Here is a 16,576-nt window from a genome sequence, read left to right on the forward strand (position 1 = left end):
CCGCATAGGGCACCATTTCCTTTTCAGGACCTCCCACTCTTTTCAAGAGAATGTGTCGTTTCCCAACAGGCTTTGTCTTTATTTTTTTCTTGCCTCTCTTATCTCCATTATCAGAGTCACCCTCTGAAAGTGACCCTATTACTTTTTCCTTTGCATGGCCGTATCAATGGTCTCTTGCACACTGCTCTGCATCTCATGCTGAATCAGCTCTTTAATAATCTCCTTAATAATTTTTCCTTCAGGGATCTCAGGAGATTCTCTGTCTTTGTCTGACATATTGGTAATCAGAGGCAGATAGCCTCAATAAAGAGGACTAAGATATCAGTCTATTCTCAAGATAACAAGAGTATCCAACCTTTTATGTTTTTTAGAAATTAGGGAGAAATTAAATAAACAAATCTCTGCTCAAAGTGTAACCAGCCGCTCAGCTGTTCAAAAGAGATACTGTAACTGTGAAAGCGACACGTTACAGATCTCAAACACTGTAGTTTGAAACCAATGCATTATAATGGGACTATGCCCGAAGCAAGATGACGGTCAAATCTTGTGTTGGGTCAGCTTCGTGCCATTAACCAACGCATTCCTTTGATCGCCAAGCTCTGCCTATTGCGTCGGAGTCCAAGACGCGTCCAGCAGGCTTCAGTGGTAATGGGGAAGAAAACTGAATGCCCCAAGTCTGCCCGACTGCCTGTAGAAGCAGTTTGCAGTGTCAGTAGTGATGGAGCACGATGGTGTTCGGTAATTGTAGGGGTGCATCATAATCACAAATATCCCGCACCCGCATATATACTCTTATGTTGTAATAAGATTTGACCATCAGAAGGTATTCGGTAATAAGATGTGAAAGTGTAAATGGCAGGAAAAGTGTCATGCCATGTAAAGAGACAATGTAGCATTCATGTTACAATATTGTAATCCATAGTATTTGATGTCATTTGCCTAACAAAATTGCTTGTATGTGATGGGATGCCTATGATTTAAACATACACCATATTTAAGTTGCGCATTGACGTGACTAATTTGCTTAACGTGTATGAGTTAATAAGTTGATTGCAATAGAAATTAATTGATGTGCTTCTGCAATGCAATGAGGTATAAAGGCCTACATGAAATGTTTACTTATGTATATTAGAAAGGACTATGTGTTTCATTCTTATGTTGGCCGATTTCTGTAGGCCTGAATTGTATTTACCTGGGGTCTCTGAAAGAGGGTCATCAGAAATTTCATGTGCATGTTGAATTTGTTCTGTTCTCACGTTTCTGTTGCAGGTGGCGAAAGTCGTCTTTGTCAGTTAGAATAACGTCTTTTGTTTAGGAGAGTTAGGTTTGGGAGGATGGGATACAAATGAGTAAGGAGAACTGATAATTGGGATCTGGTGTTCTTTCTCACTGAGGGAGGCCTGAGAATCAAGGTCATCGAGCCAGGAGCTGGGAGCATCAACACCGCGTGGAAAATCACCTATGGGAAGTGTCCAGCGGAATGAGGTGATTTGTGGGCGTGTTCTATGTTTTTGTGTTTTGTATTAGGGAAAGTGTCCTAGGGTGGAGTCAGGAGAAGGGGTGAGGAGATCTAAGGAGCGAGAAGGAGCATCTTAGAACAAGCTCTGTAGCTTTTGGCTACTTGACCCAAACAACGTGAGTGTACTTCTTAGGAAGTCTCCACGCGCTGACACCTTTTTCCTGATCTGGCCTTGGAGATGCTAAGTAGAGATGTCACGATAGTGGTAGTGTAGGGACAGACTAATGCTTTTAATTCATTCTCCACGGATGAAGACCAAGCTTGACGTAGGGGCAATAATTGCCTGTGTTCTGCTTCTGGAGATTGTCATTCTGTTTATGATCCACCGAATAAAGCTAGCTCGTAGATTTGGATTTGTATTAGTTCCCATGTATTTCTACAGCCTCGTGATGAGGTGCTTGTACATTCAGTTGTCTTTGGCTTTGTAATAAACCCCACTAACTTGGAATTCGGAGTCTGTGATTCTTCAGAGTTATAGTTCTTACAATTTGTGATCCCGTCTAAATGAATTGTTTCTCCCCTCTACACTTCTCTGCAGGCAATTAAGGTCCATCGGCCATGAGTTCCACAGTAATTTGGCAGGGAGTAACTCAGCCCCATCAGTTGGCAGCAGAGTGACGGTTGCCTCTGCAGTGAGGGGAGAAGATAGGAATGTTATGGAAAGCTAGTCATAGAGCCCCAAAAGGCCCAAAGGACGAAAGGTCAGAGGATTGAAGGCGGAGGACGACAGACTTTGGCAGAGACCGATGGAGAGTGACAGTGTGGCAGAGACAGCAGTTCACGGTGGAGTGAGTATGAATAGGAATGTATGTTAGATTGCAGTGATGATTTGATTGTGTGATGTCTGGCGTAGTTAGGTTGAGAGTCGAGTGATTGTGGTTTTGGGCCGAACGCTTTGTTTTGTTTTGATGTCAGGCTCGACGAATAGCCTAAGATTCCGGGATAGATTTGTGGTGTAGAAGACATTGGAGCTGTAGTTGTCTGACCAGTAATCACTGACCAGTAATAATGGGAGTCATGAGGCTTCACCGACAAAACCCACTGGGAGATAGGGAAAGAGAGTGAGAGAGCTTGAGAGAGTCATGTGGGAAGCTAGTGCACAAGGGCGGACCACAGCGATTCGAGTGGCAAACGCAGGTCATGGGTCACTGTGTGTGAGTGATCTTGAGCGAGTGGATCCTATCGATTAGTTATATGACTGTCCGGCCATTCGTGGGCAGGCGGTTGAGTTGACGTCTGGTCGTTTCACGGACAGACGGTTGCCAGTTGTGAGGCAAACAATTACTTGTGAGATTGTCCGGTCATTTTGTGGACAGACAGTCGGGTATGTGACTGTATGCTCGTTTGGTGGACAGTGAGTGAGGAGGAAGAGTGACGTCAGTGTGCCACTCTGCGATAGGCCGGTTGTTGTAAGGCCGCACTGCGATTGGTGGGTTGTCATCAGGAAGTAAGAACAACAACAACTTGTGATGGAAAGGAGTTGGGTTTAAACATGCGATGCTTTAGGGTGTTACGTGACCTTTGTAGGGGAGATAGAGGAGTAGTAGCTCGAGTGGGGAAGGAAGCACCACCGAAGGATACACCAGCACATTATATGGCCACGAACGTAGAACTCCATACCATAGTTTGGCTTCAAAATTGGCACACGGCTACTGAAAAGGAGGGAGATTTGGCTTTTCCATGTTATGGGTCATTTTAATTGGATCACTTGTACCAGTTGAGGGCAAAGATGGCTTCTTTGCGGCCTCCACCCAGACTAACACAGTTTGAGGCTTAAGATGCATAGATAAGAGCAGAACATGCGACGAAAAGAGACCCAAGTCAGAAAAGAGTGAAAAAGTTGATAAGGGCGTTTCAAGATGAGTGATGGGATGCATAGGCAAAAAGGTGGAGAGTAGAGACTATTAAGGGGTAAAGATTATTCCAGATGTTAGTGAAAGTAGGCGATGCCCAAAAGAGGAAGGAACAAGAGGATGATAGTGACATGGATGACAGCTTGTTGGAAAGGATGTTAGCAGAGCCCCCGCCTCCGTGAAATCCAACGTCGGAGGAGGGAAGACAAGCACTTACAGAAGGGACAGGTGAATCGCAGAAAAGTCCTAGTGCAAGAGTTGTGGGGAAGATTTAAACAGGAACGGAGGGAATAGGAATACAGCAATTGAGAGATACAGAGACTAATGTGGAGTGAAGCTAATGCTGTTACATGGTTACCGGATGCCCATACGGTGCCGGTCACCATAGGTCCCATAGTGTCCAGGTCAAGCAGGGAACAATAGTCAATAGTTACCAGCAGCAGGGGACAGTGTTAGTGCTGGAGGAAATGGTACAGTGAGTGGAACTGGTCCTCCTTTGCGACATTTACAGGCTAGTACTCCATTGCCAGCTACTGCAGACTCTTCTAGAGGGCATACTGAGTCTAGAGCAGGAAGATCAGTGTTGTTAGCAGACTCACGTTCTGATTTGAGGATGTGGGGACCCCCAGTTAGAAGTCCCATGTGGAAAATAGTAGAAGGAGGGATGGATCAAGGAATTTCGGGAAATCAAGGTGTCTCACGGTCCATAGTTGAAGGGTGTCACCAAGGAAACTAGAGCAGTGAAAGTGGAGAGTAAAGCAGTACATCAAGTCAGGGAACAATTAAAGCTGCTATGAGAGCCAAGGATCTAGATGTGGTGAGGTTGCAGGCAGAAGCGGATTAAATTATAAGCCAAAATTAGCATTTGGAAAGAATGGAACTTTATGAATAGGATGAGCTGTTTGTGGCAAAGGACGCGACCCGTAAGGCAAGGAAAGCTCTTAAGAAACTGTCTGAACTAGTACAAAGATACAATGTAGATCTATCCAAAACGAAGATGTTTCAGGGAAGTCACCGACTAAATTTTAGTGATCAAGAATTGGAAGAGAAGAGAGTCATAGGACTGAAACTACACATTCGAGAACTGGTTGTAGGGATACGTGCATGGAGCATGCTTGACAAGTGGGAAGAGAGGGTAGTCTAAGAAAAAAAGTGTCAAAAAAGGTACAGGTGATATGCAGCCTCTATGAGGAGGAACAGCAGGAGTAGAGGCTTACCCATTGCGAGAGGTAACAAGTGGAGCATATGTGCACTTTCCTGGGAGCAGGGATGATTTAGCAGCATTCACAAATGATTTTCCTCAGCTGAGGGAAAAACCTGTTGAATGGTACAAGCAAGTTGATCGCTTTGTTAAAATCTCAAAGGTTTTGTGGATTGATTTAAATACATTGTTTGACATGGTAGTGCCGAGCGATTTGTGGTCAACTTGTAAGATCGCTGTCATATGGCCAACATCAGAACTAGATCCTATTACCCATGGTCCTTCACCTGTGGTTATGAAAATGTTTGAGCAGGTAATCACATGGTTACAGTCAAAGATTTTGCCTCAAGATATTGATTGGGTGAAGATAGATCGGACTACCCAAGAACCCAAAGAGTCACTTCATGCTTACTATGCGAGGCTCTTGCAAGCCTTTAAGCTGTACAGTGGATTAGATACCTTAGATTCCAAGGAAATGGGACAGTTCATCTCCAAGTTTGTTTTAGGGTTAAGACCAGAGATTAGCTTCATGATCCAACAGCATCTGATCTGTTGGCAAAACAAGTCCTTGGATGAAATCCTATGATACGCTAGGTACGGCAGTGATGAAGTAGACTTGAAGCATAAGAAACTCAAGGATAAGTTGATGCTAGTCCAAATGAGAAACACAGAAAGGATAGATTAGGCTCGGCCAAGTGTAGAAACACTTGATCGAAGACAGGGGAACGGTCAAAGGGGAGCCCAAAACTCACCAGGCCAAGGGAGTGGGAAACCTGTAGACCCAAAGACAGGAGTAGACGTTGGTATTCTGAAGAAGACTACTGTACGTCATTATTGTAAAAAAAAACGGGCATTGGAAGCGCGAGTGCAGGTTGAATCCCGCTAGTCAGGTCCAAGATGAGAAGATAGTATAGGTACCATAGACGGTAAGTACCACAGTAAGACCCAGGTCTGTAGAAAGGGGGAAGCTTAGGACCACAAGTGCAAGTTTCCCAACCATCGAAAATTCCACAAGCTAGCAGAGCGTACCAGCAGATGCCATTCATTGAGACTTTCGATGAGTTCGACCCAGACCCATTACAATGACAGTGCCTGAGGGGGGAGAAAGTCTTGGAGGTAGACCAAAGAGGACTGTATGTAGAGGCAGATGATGATGGTCACCCTATTACCTTTCTGTCTGATACTGGTGCGACACATTCTAACGTGAGATTAGCAGTAGTCCCAAACCTACCCCTCTCGGGACAATCGACCCAAGTTGTAGGAGTTGCAAATAAGAGAATGTCCAATCCATTGACAGATGAAATACCTGTGAGAATAGGAACATTCCACTATCAACACCCATTTGTGGTGTGCGATTCAAGTCCAGCCTGTTTGCTGGGTCGTGATCTGTTGTGTAAATTGAACTGCACCATCTATTGCACACCCAAAGGACTAGAGTTGCAGACTAATGATGATGACATTGCATTCAAACTGGCAAATCAGAATCTCTGCATAGAGATGTTTCCTGTGTTAATGGTTGAGGATTTACCACTTGACTTGAGGGATTCCGTCTCTTTGGATGTATGGGATTTCACAGGGGAAGAGATAAGTTGTTCAAAGGGGTTGAACCGTTTAAGATTCAGGTCAAGCCAGTAAGTAAGTTTAATTAGGGATTTGATATTTCTTATGAAAACAATTATTTTCCAAGCTTACACTAAATGAAGGCCTATCTTTCATGATTTGAATAGGAACATAATGTAATATTTGCATACAGATTAGAATACTGCATTATTTGAACATTGTTTTACATCACTGTTTCTATCTCCCTGTGAAAATCATCAATTCACGTTGGATGTATGATATAGTATTAAGCTGTCTCCCGTGAATCGATTTATAGGTGAAAAGCAACATTTTTTAAATTAAGTGTGTAAATCACTGCAAACTCATTGTTATATAGAAAGTCTGGTTTAATGTGTTTTGTAATATATTGTAAATATATAATTTTTAATGTGTATAGTCTGTATATTAAAATTTGTTTTGTATGTATTTTTAGCCTTGAAGAAGTCCGGTGTGTGACGAAACGAGCCACATCGACTATCAATTCTGTGCTGTGTTTTATGAAAGGAAATTTGAATAAAGAATAAAAGGAGCACAATTTTTCAGAAACACGACTGCCAACGTCATTTATTTGGGAGACGCAATATTAATGTTTTCTGTATTTAATTGCTGATATTTACACGGAGTACTGCACATTCTGAAATTTTGAGTTTGACTTTGGACACTGATCTACACCAATTAGTAACTTATCATAGCATTTGAGTGCAGAGCAGTTTCTGAGGTTTTCAATTTAATTCAATAGTTCTTTATTTCGGCAATATTTCGGCCATAAAAGCTGCATATAAATCCATAATTACATAAAAACATTACAGCATAAGAACAGTAACAATAGTTTCAGTATCTAATAAAAACCAATGTTTCTAAGCACTATTTAAAATTATAAAACTCCTTTTAATCTAGAAAGCGTGAAGATTCTTAGAGAGGGCAAACACAATATGACCTGCAGTGTCAGATTTAAAGATTCTAAGTGCATCTGCACAATTCCGGAAGCCCAGATTTCTACAAATTGGTACTATCCAGTGCTTCCGGGCTCTGCTGTACAAAGGGCAGAAGAATAAAATATGACAATCATTCTCTTTGTCAGCACCACAACCTGGACAGTGGGAATCCCCAAACCTAGACCATTTACTAGTAAGGCTCGCCAATGGGAGGGAGCCAAACCTCCATTGGATGTAGAGCTTCCTAGCCAATACAGGATAAATCACATTCATATAGTCTTCAAAAGAGTATACAGTTTTTATCTCAAGGAATGATTTTACCAGAGTGCCAAGCTGTGAATCGTGCAGCCATACACTGCAACATCGTGTTCTATAGCACTCAGTAAGTAATTTCCCTGAAATCTCTCTACAGGCAATTGCCGGTTTTTGCCACATATCTACAAGGCCCATTGTCAATAGTTCTTGTTTGACATATATAAGCCAGGGGATATGCACTGCCTTACTTAGGCTCAATATTTCCTGTAGTTCGATTCTGTACTGTAAAAGTTCAGGGGTTGCCCATAACCTCCTCCAAAACCTAAGGGGTTTGTTATAAAGAAGTCCAAAAGGCAGGTAGGGAGGAACTCTTCTTTATTGGTCATACACCACCACAGGTTCCAGCATAACTCGAGAAGGGTGCATTGGAATGTTCGTGACAGGGAAAGGGTGGAACTAATAGGAGGAGAGGAGGAGGGGGGAAAGGAACGTACCAAGTGGGAGGATTACAACACACCTCCCTGCATAGGGAGAAAGAGAGAGAGAGAGAGAGAGAAAGAGAGAGAGAGATATGGAGGGCAGGGAAGAACGGGGCGAAGGCGGAGAGAGGAAGAAGGAGAGGACAAGGAGCCTACAAGGTGAAGGCAGTATCAAACGGGCAGCGACAAGGTCACTGCAAGAACCATGTGAGCTGTTAACCAACAAGGCCTGCAAGGGGACAAAGAGGAAAAAATAACATTATCTCTCACTTAACACAGTAGTCTCTTGTCCAGATAGGTGAGCTCCTTGTTCTCAGAGATCTTCTGGGATTAAGTGTTTGAGACTCTGTCTCTGGGTTACTACCGTTGTCGAAGACACCCCTTTGTCCATGAGGGATGATTCTGTCCATGCTCCATGTTTGGCCATTGTCGAGATGGACTACATTCTTTCCTACACTAGATATTTTGCATGGATCCGAAAATCTTGACGCTTCTTTCCTGCGTGCTTTAGGTAAATCCACCCGGACCCAATCTCCCTCTTTGAACATTTGTTTTTTCACATGTTTGGTCTGGTCGTATCTGGCTTTGTATTTGGTTTGGTGTTCTTCCACTTTTCTTGAGATTTCACCTCTGTTTACTACACAAGTGTCCTTTCTTGACCCTACAGGTGGAGTAAGTTTCGTCTTCGGGATCCTTCCTTTGAGAGAGGTGAACGGGGAAACCCCCGTGACACAATTTGGAGAGGTGCGATAGGCCCATACCGTTTCCACTAACGCTGAATTAGCTGGTGTCCCCATTACTTCTGCCCTCTGCAAACACTCTTTGAACAACCGGTTGATCCTTTCCACTAAACCATTAGCACGGGGACAGTACAATGCAGATTTGTGGTGAGTAATGCCCCTGTGATACAGAAACTCTTTCATATTGTCCGAAGTGAACTGTACTCCATTGTCTGTTATGAGGGTGTCTGGTAACCCCTCCTCAAAGAACACACTTTCTAAGAATTGTATGAGGACTCTCGTGTCGATTTGATGGACGCATTTGTAGACCAACCACCGTGAGTGATAGTCCACCAGCACCAAGATGAAGCGTTCCTTCAATGTTTTTAAGTTGAGAGGACCAATGATGTCCAAGGCTAACTTTGACCATGGTCGATCAGGCACTTCGACGGGAGAAAGGGGGGGCTTGCGGGTCTGGTGAGTTTTGTCACTACGGCTACAGTCTATACAATTTCTCACCACTTGTTCCGTCATGGCGTCCATACCTGGCCACCAATATTCCAGTCTGATTTTATTCTTGGTTAGACTTCGCCCTAAGTGTCCTACGTGTGCTAGTCCCACAATCTTCTCTCTCAAGTTCTCTGGTGGAATGACTTTCTCCCCTCTGCAAATCACATTTCCTTGTATATTAAGTTCTACTCTGACATCCCAGAATTTACCTAAATTGGTAGGAATGTCATTCTTGTTTTCAGGCCAACCATTTTTGATGAAATCTTTGATCGAACACATTTCCGCATCAGTTTGCATACTGTGAATCCATTCTTCCTTTTTTAAGCAGGTAAGTTGCAGTATCACATCATCACATTCACAACTAACAGGATCACTATCTCCCTCTGATGGAGACCGCGACAAAAAGTCAGCAACCGTGTTTTGATAACCTGGCATGTACTTCACACAAAAATTGTAGCCTTCCAATCCCAAAATCCATCTAGCAATTCTGGGGGTGGTTTTGTTGGCTCCTTTGGTGGTGAAGGCAAACATCAGTGGTTTGTGGTCAGTCTTCACAGTAAAAGGAATGCCCCACAGAAAGAAGCGGAAGTGTTTGATCGCCCAGAAACAAGCTAATGCTTCTTTCTCCACCACCGAGTAGTTGATTTCAGCACCCTTTAGAGCACGAGATGCGAAAGCCACAATGTGTTCCTTACCCTCCCCCATTTGGGTGAGACTGGCCCCCAACCCTTTATTGCTTGCATCCGTGCAAAGGACTGTGGTTTTGTTAGGGTCAAACCTCCCCAGCGATGGGGCAGAAATTATGCTTTCTTTGACCAATTCAAAGGCCTTCTGACAGGCATCTGACCACACAAATGCAGTTCTGGATTTGAGTAAATTGCGTAAGGGTTCCACAATGGAGGAATAGTTCCGCACAAATTTGGAATAATATTCGGAAAGGCCCAAAAATGATTTGAGGTCTTGAACACCCTTAGGGGCCACAGTGTCCCGAATCGCCTTAACTAGGTCTACTTTAGGTTTGATACCATCTTGAGAGATGGTGTGCCCCAGGTACTCAACCGATCCCACTCCAATACGACATTTCTCTTTTTTTAGCGTGAGGCCAGCTTTTTCCAAGTTGGTCAAGACCATCCTGAGAGTGGCATTATGCTCAGTCAAGTCCTTCCCGTAGATTAGTATATCGTCTTGGAAACAGAGAGTTCTGGGAAGGTCTTTCAAGACGTGCTGCATGATCCTCTGGAAGGCAGCCGCAGCGGAAGCCAACCCGAAAGGCATGCGAAGGAATTGGAATGCTCCCAGGGGTGTAACAAAGGAGGTGAGATGGCGTGAGTTGGGATGAAGCTCCACCTGGTGATAGGCAGAGGATAGGTCGAGAACGCTGAAACAACTCGCACCATTAATGAGGGTAAGCACCTCATGAATTCGTGGGAGAGGGTGCCTGTCTACCCATATGTTCTGGTTAAGGTCCCTGAGGTCTACACATAGCCTGATATCCTTACTGGTAGCCTTGGTGGTTTAATAGACATTTCCTCCTGGATGGGGAATAAGCCCAAGTCGAGCCTTAACGGTAAAAGGGGTGTGCTTTGGGGGAGCAACAGCAACTGCCACAAAAATCTATTCTCTACTTTAGTAATTTCGGGTCTGGCAGCGTGCCCCCATAATTCCCCACCATACAGGGCCGCTGCTCTTGCCCTAGATTTATATATCTCAAGCCCTGGACTTATGGGCCTAAATGTTGAGGCATTGGTCATTTTTAAAATTCCCCCCGCTATTTGGGTCAATTTAAGTTCAGATTTAGCAAGGTGAGGACCCCAGGAAAGATTTTCGCTTAGTGTCACACCTAGGTATTGAAATGTCTGGACTCTCTCTAGTGAAACTGAATCCAGGATAGGAGGAGGTCTGGTGTGCGATGAGGGATTAAATATCATAAATTTGGTTTTCTCTACGTTGATCTTTAAACCGTGTTCACAGCAAAAGTTGTTAAAGCCGTTCAATATGCGCTGTATCCCCATGGGTGACTTGGATAGTAAGAGAGTGTCGTCGGCAAACATTATAGCCGCGACTTTCTTACCTGCCAGCCTAGGTGCATCATTGTTTGGCACTGCGTCCAAGTGAGATATCATCCCATTTACATATAAACAGAACAGGGTAGGGGCAAGGACGCACCCTTGCCTAACACCCTTGTTTACCGGGAACCTAGCAGACAATACTCCTCCTCTCGCACACCTAACCTGTGCAAAGTTCTGTGTGTGCAACCTCACTAATATCCCCAAAAGTGTGCTAGGGACGCCCAAATCCCAAAGAACAACCCAAAGTTTCCCCCTGGGCACAGTATCAAAAGCTGAACGGAGGTCTACAAACACCATGTAGATGCTGCCACCCTCTATTATCACAGTCTTCCAATACAGCATAACTAAACGGAAGATCTGATCCATGGTGGATGTTTTGCTCCTGAAACCGGCTTGGTAGGGGGAAAGAATTTCATTCTCATTGATCCACTCCTGCAGTCGATCTAAAATAAGACGTGCAAATATTTTTTGGGGGACATCAATGAGGCTGATGGGCCGGTAGTTTGCTGGGAGCAAAGGGGAGCCCTTTTTAAAAATTGGTACAATCTCTGCTCCCAACCACGTGCCCGGAACTTGTGCACCACGCAATATGGTGTTAAATAGGGCACACAAATACGGCGCCCAGATCTTTGGTTGTTCTTTAAACATATCTCCAGGGAGTTTGTCAATGCCTGGTGCTTTACCACTCATCAATTTTCCCAGGGCAATGTTAACATCGTCAATGGAAAATTCCAAAACCTCAGCGTCCCCAGATATAGGTGTGTGCAAGGGCAAACGATCTAATTCAGAGGTTACTGCATAGAGGGATTTAAAATGGGATTCCCAGACCCCCGCGTCTAAATTTACTTCAATTGCATTGTGCGGTTCGGCACACCCTGTGTTCACGATGGCCCAAAATCTCCGCGATTCCTTTTTAGCAAGTGCGGAGGCTAAATCCTGCCATCTCTCCCAATCCCAGGCTATTTTTGCCTGTTTCATTACTTCTTTGTAGGAGTACCTGAGAGCACGTATGGTTGACCTGTCAGTGCCATCTTTAATGGCAGTTATCAGGTCAGTTTTTGACCTCCTACAAGCACCGTTGTACCAGGAGGAGGGGCGGAGCACCCTAGTCTTATTAGATGGAGCAATTGGATTACAAATACCACCTAGAGTGTCCACAAGATCCTGGTGTAGAGTAAGCAGATTCACAGGTGCACCTATGTGCGGACCTTGAGCCCAAATGGCACTTGCCATGGTGAGGAGGGGAAGAATAAGTGTATATAAATTAGAAAGTGCATCCCTCCTCTCTCGCAAGTTCCCCCATTTGACCCGCCTCCTGTTGTTGGAGATAACAAGGCCAGGGTCATCACACACTTCTGTATGGCTTTTTAGAATAAGGGGGGATTCCATCTTCAGCATCAGGGCATTGTGATCACTATCCGCTCTAAGTAGTACCTCCAGATCTTTGGCCATAACCTAGTCTCGACCATAACATAGTCTAGGTGGGATTCATGAGCTTTTTTATTATAAGTACACTTAGAGGGAATATCAGAGGGCTTCCTACCGTTTACCGCTCTAATCGAGTTATGGAGAGTTAAAGTCATAATCTGCATGGCCAATGGTGACCATGCCTTTGCGGGAGCAGAGTTACAAGGAGGGATTCCCCAGAACTCATCCTCTTCCATCAATGCCCCCTCATTCAGCCCTTGCAGGGGCTCAAAATGACAATTAAAATCACCTGTGATCACATACTGGATATCCCGATTTAAGGAGTCGAGAAAAACTGACAATTCCCCGATAGTACTGGATTCCTTTGCCAGCACAGTAGGACGGGAGTAAACATTGATTAAAGCTAATTTAAAAAAGGAAGGCCATGTCATAAGGCCACACAGAATATCATCCGAGTTGGTCTGGATTGATTCCACCTTGCAGCCCAAATGTATGCCAACCCACGTTGTCAGGCCACCGGAAGGGCGGCCAATGCCTCCCCAGCGTGCCATGATATTAAAGGCCACAAACCCCACTCTGTGTGCTTCCTCCCTAGCCCAGGTTTCCTGGAACAAGATCACATCAGAGTTATCAACAAAAGTGCCCCATTCTGGGCACTCTATCTTACTGTTCAAACCCGCCACATTCCATGATGTAATGATCAAATGCTCAGCATGGCTCGGGGTGGGGGGGTGAAGAATCAGATGGGTGAGATGGACAGCCCTGTTGTTGTGTTACAGTGGAGTGGGATGGGGCAGTACTGATACTATCTAAATTAACTGGAAGGTACTGCTCACTAGTGGTACAGCCAATTTTCTCTAGTGGGGAGCCAATGCTGATCCCTACAGAGTAGGAGGGAGTCTCCCGTTTACGAGAGAACATATTACTTTCACTTGTTGCCTCTCTTAACTCGTGGGGAGTGATCACACTTTCAAAATTCTCCTGGGTTCCATTAGTAGCCCTGGCCAGTCAATCGACCTGATCAAGGTAGCTAAACCTGTTTGAACAGGGAATATAGGGCCGTGTCAGAGTATAGGCTTCTCGCCTTGTCTTCCCACCTCCTCCCCAACGAGAATAAGGTACATGGGTCCAGCCATTTTCCTGTGGCGTCAGTGATTCGCTAGGGTAGAAGGAAATAAGTGGACATACTTCTATTTTTGTATCGGAGCGGGGGAATCCCCACTTACAGATATAATCTACTGTCCTAGGATCCCTGAAGTTGACTATGACGCAGTCACCATTTAGAGTTTTAGGAGTACGTCCTACCCAGCCCACCCTTCTGACCATAATGATCTCACTTCTAACGTGAGGGGGCAAGGGCCTATGGATACTTAGCCATTGTATTGTCTTATTCTTGAGGGAAGTAAAATCCTCACTACTAGCTTCACTGATCTCAGGTACCCCTGTGAGAACAGCCACATAAGGGCTTGCTTCCGGGGGTAGATCAAGTCTCGGGGGAGACCTAATTGCCATTCCCTTACCTCCCCTTCGTTCCAGCCTTCCATTATCACTATCTTTTGCCGGAAAGACTATTCCTGGAATACTGGGAGCTGAATGCTGGGTATCAATAAGCCTGGCTTCATGTTGTGATGGAGGGAGATTAAGTGTGTTAGCAGCGGCTTCCTGCGGTACAACTTGTGGGTTGATGGATGGCTGAGTGTTTAAGCAGGTAGAAGGAGCATCTATCTTTTCCCCCTCCGTCCTACCATTAGGGGTACAATTGCAGGAACAATGAGGTTGTACTTTATTTATAGCGTTACCAGAGATACCCCTAATTTGTAATTCGAGCTTTGTGAGGTGGGTCATTATGCTGTCTAACCTTTTTTCCATGGGTCCTAAAAGAATACGCAACAATGTATCTAGTTGCGAGGTTGATACGGCCCCATCAACTTGTGACGAAGTGGTAAACGGAGCGTATATCTGGTCCAAAGGTACCCCAGAGGACTTTGGATGAGTGGTCTCTGAGTGCAGGATACAAGTACCGGTGCCTTCAGCGGCCAAGGTGGGGGCCTCAGGAGCCAAATTTTTTCGACGTTTTACTAGTTTAGCTCCCCCGGATTTAGTACTAGTTGCACTGGGAGTTTTAGGCTTAGTTTTGGGTATTGTCCCCAGTATTTAACCCTTTTTATTTCGTAAAGTCGGTCCATGGCTCGTAACTGGGGGCGATGTAACTCTCGGGGAAGTTGGCAAATCATCGCAACTCAGGAGATCGCTTTGGGATGTATCATCTATAAATTGGGTAAGGGGCAACGTAGTTATTTTGGTACCTATGCAGTTAGGTGTGCCCTCTAGAGCTTTAGGGGTACGGGCGGTTGCCAAAGGACCCAGAGATGAACGCCTAGCCAGGGCAAGCTCCTGCGAAACTCTACGTTCCATAAGGACAATGCCCTGGTCAATCACAGAGTTCGCTCTTACTATAAAATTATCTAAAGTGCCCATGAGATTAACATTGTGAGCATGATTCCTGCCCTCTTTAGTAGCCATTGCACTCAAGACTAGATTTCAAAAGGTGTAGTATTTGCGCACCCACAATTGCAGCAAACAACCTATGTGTCACTATACCCAACCAACAAGGTATGATGCAGTAAATAAAAATGGCAAACAAGAGTGCACATACAGTTTAGTCCACAGGTGTAAGGGGGGTGGCCCGGTCCGGTCTCTCTCGGTCTCAAACGGCCCGCCCTTGGCCCGGGCTTTGCCCCGGACTGCGACCCGCACGCGTCCCGCTAACGCGGTGGTGGGCGCGTCATATGTAGGAGGGGGAGGAGGAGCCGGGAAGAGGCGCCAGGTGCGATGTCCTAGAGCACCCTGGGCCTCGCAGTCCCAGCTTCAGGAGTCAGCCTTATCTGGTTGGAAATCACAAGGGTCCCGATATCCCCACTGCTCCTCCGAGGATGAAAGGCTCCACAGCAGCGACCAAGTAAGAGTCCACGCCTGCGAACGGCTCCCGCGAAGCGGGGGCCGTGAGGCGTTATCAAGGGGAGATAATGAGGGGAGGAGCCGGGAAGAGGCGCCAGGTGCGATGTCCTAGAGCACCCTGGGCCTCGCAGTCCCAGCTTCAGGAGTCAGCCTTATCTGGTTGGAAATCACAAGGGTCCCGATATCCCCACTGCTCCTTCGAGGATGAAAGGCTCCACAGCAGCGACCAAGTAAGAGTCCACGCCTGAGGTTTTGGAATAAAGCAGGTTGTGAGAAAAGAGATGATGGTATTTGGGTTTCAGCCGATGGTTGAGCCGTGCAGCCAGATGACTTACTGAGTCCTATGGGAAGGCAGATTCATGGAGCAGTTCATATTGGAAGGGATGCCATGGTGCGAGTGTTCAGGCAGATGAGGTTCAATCCACGGTTTTGTGCGTTTGCTGAAGCAGTATGTCACAGATGTGTTACGTGTCAACAGATGAAAGAAGACTGTGGTTGAATTGAGTCACATTGGGAGGTTAGGGTGACCCTTTAATAGGCTCCAACTTTACTTCAGTAGACTTTGTAGAGATGCCTAGGTGCAATGGATTGAGGTACATTTTGGTTGTGAAGTGTGTTTTCTCACGGTGGGTGGAAGCTTACCCGACGAGAAGGTGTGATAGTCTCACAGTAGCAAAGTTATTGCCTAAGGAGCTTATCCCACATTTCGGATTTCCAACTTCATTGGAGTCAGATAGAGGAACGCACTTCCACAGTGAGATCATGAGGATGCTTTGTGCCGCTTTTCAAGTTGATCAGAGACTGTGTTGTAGCTACAGGCTCGAGGTATCTGGAATTGTGGAGCAAATTAATGGAACTCTCAAGGTGAGAATTGCAAAGTGTGTTCAGCTACGTTTTTTAAATGGCCTGATATATTGCCTTTGGTGTTGATGAGTATCCGTAGTATCCCCGACAGGACAACTGGTCTCTTGCCTCATGAGAACTTAATGGGGAGGGCGATGTGCTTGCCAGCAGTGTCGTCTACAGCTTTGATAAACATCACAGACAATTT

The sequence above is a fragment of the Triturus cristatus genome, chromosome 7 (genome assembly GCF_964204655.1).
Source record: "Triturus cristatus chromosome 7, aTriCri1.1, whole genome shotgun sequence".
NCBI classification, from domain to species: domain Eukaryota; kingdom Metazoa; phylum Chordata; class Amphibia; order Caudata; family Salamandridae; genus Triturus; species Triturus cristatus.